General features: G+C 40.0%; 1 pseudogene; it reads left to right on the top strand.

Moving 5' to 3' along the window:
• Positions 1-2,534: 2,534 nt before the first annotated feature.
• LOC104657825 lies at positions 2,535-3,201 on the top strand (annotated as a pseudogene).
• Positions 3,202-5,761: the final 2,560 nt, after the last annotated feature.

The following is a 5,761-nucleotide window of genomic DNA, read 5'->3' as shown; positions in this document are numbered from 1 at the left end:
AAACTCCTTGATCTGTATTGCCAAAGAAAATATATTGCTTTTCTCTTTCTGAATCTTTCTGTGCATATAAACCACCTTTCCATCAGCGAATGCCTCCATTCTCCTTGGGACATTTTGCTTCAGCCCACTGGCCTTTCTGCTGTTTGATCAACCTCAGCCTGGTTCCACCTCAGAGCATTTGCACTTGCTGTCCCCACTTTGCAGAGCTTGTCCCTACCCTTCATTCTGGTCCCTCCAGAAAGGCTTTTTTTGACCACTCTAATGATGTCCATGCCTACTTACTTCCTAGCACACTACCTTGTTTCATTTGCTTTCTGGCACTTATCCTCGTCTAAAATTATCTTATTTGTGGGCTCATTTGTTTGTAGACCTATTTCAGTGCTCCCTTACAAGAATGCAAGTTCCTTCAGAGCAGGGGACTACATCTGCCTTGTCATGTTCACAGCCTGAGTGCCTAGCATGGTAGCTGGTATGTAGTAGGCACTCAATAAATTTTAGTGAATGAATGGATGAACAGAAAAACAGATGAGGGAGTAAATGAATCATCTTTGCTGTGTAATATCAAAACAGCTTGATAACATATTCTTAATGGGGTGAGATAATAGCGTGTAAAGTTGGCTATTAAAAGTATCTAATGTTAACTGAGTTGTCCAGCTGTCTTGGAACTTAATACCTCAGGTTAGCATTGACAGTGTGCATGCATTTCTTTATTTGGTTCCCACAACTATCCCCTAATTACACAGGGAAAGGATGGAGGCAGGATCACTTGTGTTTTTACAGATGAAGAAACTGAATTCAGAGAGGTTAAATTATTTTCCCAAGCCACGTATGTAACAGGCAACCAGACTAGGTCTCCAACCTAGTCTTTTATAGCTTCCCTGCTACCCCAGCCAGTGTTTGTTTTATTTCCAAACAAATCATTCATTATTTATTTATTCTTTCAATTAACCTAAATTGAGCATTTATGATTGTAAAGGACTCTCTCACGCACTATGCACACATAAAGACATGCAGACAACAATGTTTTTCTCTGGAAGAACAAAGTGCACAAATGACTCACCACCCTAAATATATTTGAGCTAAGAGTCTAATTAGCAGGCAAACCTCAATGTTACAAAGGTAGGGAACCCGTCTTGTGTAATAGTGGAATGGGCCTCCAGGAAAATGACATTGTAGCTCTCCCTGCAAAGGTGGATAGAATTTCAATAGGGGAAAAAAAGAGAGGTGACTTTCTAAGAAAAGGGAATAAAATGAAACAGGAAATGACTTGTTTTCAAAATCTAGTATGGAGTTAATTCAAGGAAGTGTTTGAATAGAAGGGTAACATTAGAGATAAGACTAAAATTGATGTTAAATGACTGTCGCTGTTTTTTGCCTTTAACATATCAGAATGGGTTCCTTTGACCCTTGCAAAATGCTAAGGCAGTTGCCATAGAAATACAGTAGTCATATGCCAAAGAGGAAGCTAGGCTTCTCAGCTGGTGGCAGGGCCAAGAAAATGTATATTAACGCCTCAAGGTTCAAAATTTTCAAATTAAGAGAGGTTTATGGTCAAATTTATTAGTGTTTAAAGTTTGAAATTAATGTTTACAGTCTGAAATGTTTAATATTTAAAGTTGAAATTTAATGCATTAAATGCTTGGTAAGAAATATCTACTTAAGGTAGAATATATATTTGCACCCAGAGAGGGTTAATTTAACTTTCATGAAAGTAAAAAGTTAGAAAAATATTTAAATTTGCCTGAAAAAAAAGTAATAACAAGGAATATTTCTATGATTATCATTTAGTTAGTAAGACCTCATGGCTATACATCTAAATAGATCCATAGAGATATAGGGGCATTAATAAATAATGAGGGATTAATAGTGGTGATAATAATTATCTTAGAAACAACAGTGATTATTGTTCAGCTTCTTGAGCACCTAATACATGCCAGTTAACTTATACATATTATTTCTTTTTTCCTTTTTTTTTTTTTTTGAGACGGAGTCTCACTCTGTCGCCACAAAGACTTTACAGGCTAGATAATATTATCCCATTTCATAGGTGAAAAACTGAGGCTTATAGGGATTAAGAAATTCACCAAAATCACTCCAATGGTAAATAGAGACACTGAGCTTGGATCCATATTTAACCTACCACAATTCTTTTTTGCCTACTGTGCTGTCTCTGGAGTACTGCGAAGCATCTAATGGGCCTTGGTAAGGCTTTCTTTCCTTTATCTGGAGTAATGGTTCATACATATTATAACATACAAAAAAAAGCTCAAATAATGTACCATTTACTGGATGAAACTTAAGAGCTCTAACAAAAGAATTAAAAGAAAATAATACCGCTGACTTTGCCATCTGCGGGGCCATCGTGGAAGCTCAGCAGGATGTGCCCCAGAGCTGCCACTTGAGGCCCTCAGGTCTCTGGAGGTGTCATGGAGGAACCTAGCTCCTGCCATCCTCTTCCCCCAATTTGCCACTTCCAGCAGCATTAGCCTATGAGGAGGATGTGAATGAGACTGAGTCAGGAGCTCCCCGGAAGGATGGAGACCGTGGTGATTGTTGCCATAGGTGTGCTGTCCACTATCTTTCTGGCTTCGTTTGCAGTCTTGGGGCTGGGTTGCAGGCAGCGCTACTACCAGCCCCGAGACCTGCTGCAGCGCTATGATTCTAAGCCCATTATGGACCTCATCGGTGCCATGGTGACCCAGTCTGAGCCCTCTGAGTTAGAACTGGATGATGTTGTTATCACCAACCCCCACATTGAGACCATTCTGGAGAACAAAGACTGGATCAAAGATGCCTCAGGTCTCATGTCCCACTGCATTGCCATCTTGAAGATTTGTCACACTCTGACAGAGAAGCTTGTTGCCATGACAATGGGTTCTGGGGCCAAGATGAAGACTTCAGCCATTGTCAGCGACATCATTGTGGTGGCCAAGTGGAACAGCCCCAGGGTGGATGATGTTGTGAAGTTGATGTACCCTCCATTGGACCCCAAGCTCCTGGACGCAGGGACGACTGCCCTGTTCCTGTCTTGTCAGTCATCTGGTGCTGGTGACAAGGAATGCCTGCCTGGACTGGATTGACCCGTCACTGTCAGCTGCTGAGGAGCATTTGAAAGTCCTTCGAGAAGCAGCCCTAGCTTTTGAGCCAGATAAAGGCCTCCCAGGCCCGGAAGGCTTCCTGCAGGAGCAGTCTGCAATTTAGCACCTACAGGCCAGCAGCTAGCCATGAAGGCCCCTGCTGCCATCCCTGGGTGGCTCAGATTAGCCTTACACTTTTTCCTGTAGAATTAGTTGTTCTCCACAGCTCAAGAGTTCAGCTGTGTGTACATAGTAAAGCAGGAGATCTCTGTCAGTTTGTGCCTCTATTGCAATTGCAAATTGTGGCTTGTGAGTGGCAGTCTAATACTACAGTTAGGGGAGATGCCATTCACTCTGCACAGAGGAGCATTGAAAACTGGTGGACTGTCAGCTTTATTTAGCTCACCTAGTGTTTTCAAGAAAATTGAGCCACCATCTAAGAAATCAAGAGGTTTCACATTAAAATTAGAATTTCTGGCCTCTCTTGATCAATCAGAACATGTGGCAATTCTGATCTGCTTTTCATAAGAGGACAATCAATTGAAGCTAAATAGGGGTTGCTCCTTTTGGCAAGACTTGTACTCTCTCACTTGGCCTATTTCATTTATTTGTATTATCTGCCTGGTCCCTGAGGCATTTGAGTCTGTCCTCCCCCTTACAGGTTTGGGTTTGAAGCTGAGAGAACTACAAAGTTGATTATTTATGCCTGCAATTTTACCTAGCTACCACTAGGTGGATAGTAAATTTATACTTAACGTTTCCAAAGAATAAAAGAAAAAATAAAATAATACCATGCAATATAAAGCTTGTGCAAGTAAGCAAACAAAGATATTTTAAAAATCCCTCTTAGCTGATGGGCAATTTGATAGTCATTTATACCTGGCACTGGTATAAATGAGAAAATAGATGCCCAGTTTTGTTATGATTTATTTATTTTTATTCTACTATTATTACCACTATAAAAGCAACATAGTTTCAATTTGACCAAACCAAGATGAATAAATTACTCAATAGTCATCATTAGTAGAGAGAAAAGATCTTAAGTGATATAAATTATTAAATGCCAAGATAGCAAGTCTGAAAAATTTAACAAGGAGTATAACTGTTTCTTCTTGAAGATTCTTCACAATAGAGAATCAAGACTATGTAATCTTCACTTCATTGCAATTAGCTTTAGGACACCTTTAAAACCTAAAATGAATACTTTGTGGGTAGTATAATTCATTTCAATAAAGCCTCCTTCATTTACATGTTATTCGGATACAATTGGGCAAGACCTTCCTGGGAGGCAATGCAGTCTGGTTGTTAAGAAGAGAGACTTGAGTTCCCATTCGTCCCCATCAGTTACTAGCTGTCTTAGCACACAGTAGGTAACTTTCTAAGCCTTAGTTTTTTCATCTATGTGAAAATGATAATAACAGAATCTACTCCAGTGGAATTGTTGTAAGGATCAGGGAAGAGAATACAAGTGAAGCTCTTATTTCAGTGCCTGGCTAGAATGAATCTTCAATAAATATTTGTGGTTGCTCTTTTCATTATGGAAAGGCAGAACAATATAGCAGAAAGCACATGAAATTTGGATTCAGACAGACCTCGGATAGGATTAACAAGGCCCTATTCAGTTACTTACTATTTATGGAACTAAGCAAATGTGGAACTGTTGTCCAGGAATGGAACCTTAGAAAGGCTGAACTCTTTCTTGGAGGGGGAGAAAAGTAAAACCAGGATGGATCTTGGGAAAGGGAAGTAGATTTTTTTTACAGGAAAGACATAATAATGTACAAGTTATCATATTAAATCTTGAACCCTGACCAAACTATTCCATTTTTGAACAGAAATAAAAAGATTGTAGTGACATACAGCAGGATGCTGGCAGAAAAAAAAAAAAAAAAGAGAGAGAGAGAGAGAGAGATTTTGGACCTATACAGCTAGAATGCACCACTGAGAATTACATTCAGTTGTATGAATCGCTGGTGCTATGAACATGCTCCACAACCTCAATAAGCTTAGAAAGAATGCAGGTCAAAAATCTATGCCAGTCCTCAAGCCCCAACTCCCGATTTTGAGACCATCTGAAGAGAGAATGATACATATCTGCACACATCATGGGTTGCGTAACAGGAGAGGGATCCTGCACTGAGGAAACCCACAATTTTCACAATGGATAGCATCGGCATACCTGCCTTTTTCTTCAGAGGAAGATACTGTCTTTATTAGATTAGATTAGAAGCATGTCTGCCCTTTGCTCAAGAGGGAGACAGTAACTTCAGGCTTATCTCTAAACACATATTCTTGAAAAGACAGTATCTCTGCTATCTGTAGGCAGTGTCTTTGCTCACAAGACACGCAGAAACATGAGAGACCCATGGAAAAACGTCACCCACTAATGTAACAAGACAATGTATACAAAAGCTTCTCAAGTCATCCTTTTGGGAAATAAAATGCCATGAAAAAAACAAAACAAAACAAAAACAAAAAACTCTTAAGATTGTGCAACCTGTATATCAAGGCTTCATTTTCCCCACCATAACTTCCCCATTGCCTGAAGCTACGCTGGTCACTGTGGGAGCCAGCAGTAACAATTTACTGAATGTCAGCTTCCCTCAGCCAGAAAATGCCCCTTCTGATCTGCCAGATGGTTTGGGGCCTGATGCTCAGCATCCTCACAGCTGCTGCAGTCGTGT

Source organism: Rhinopithecus roxellana, chromosome 5 (assembly GCF_007565055.1).
Source record: "Rhinopithecus roxellana isolate Shanxi Qingling chromosome 5, ASM756505v1, whole genome shotgun sequence".
Taxonomy (NCBI): domain Eukaryota; kingdom Metazoa; phylum Chordata; class Mammalia; order Primates; family Cercopithecidae; genus Rhinopithecus; species Rhinopithecus roxellana.
Note: the sequence above shows the minus strand (reverse complement) of the source record. Positions and strands in the feature narration are given on the sequence as shown.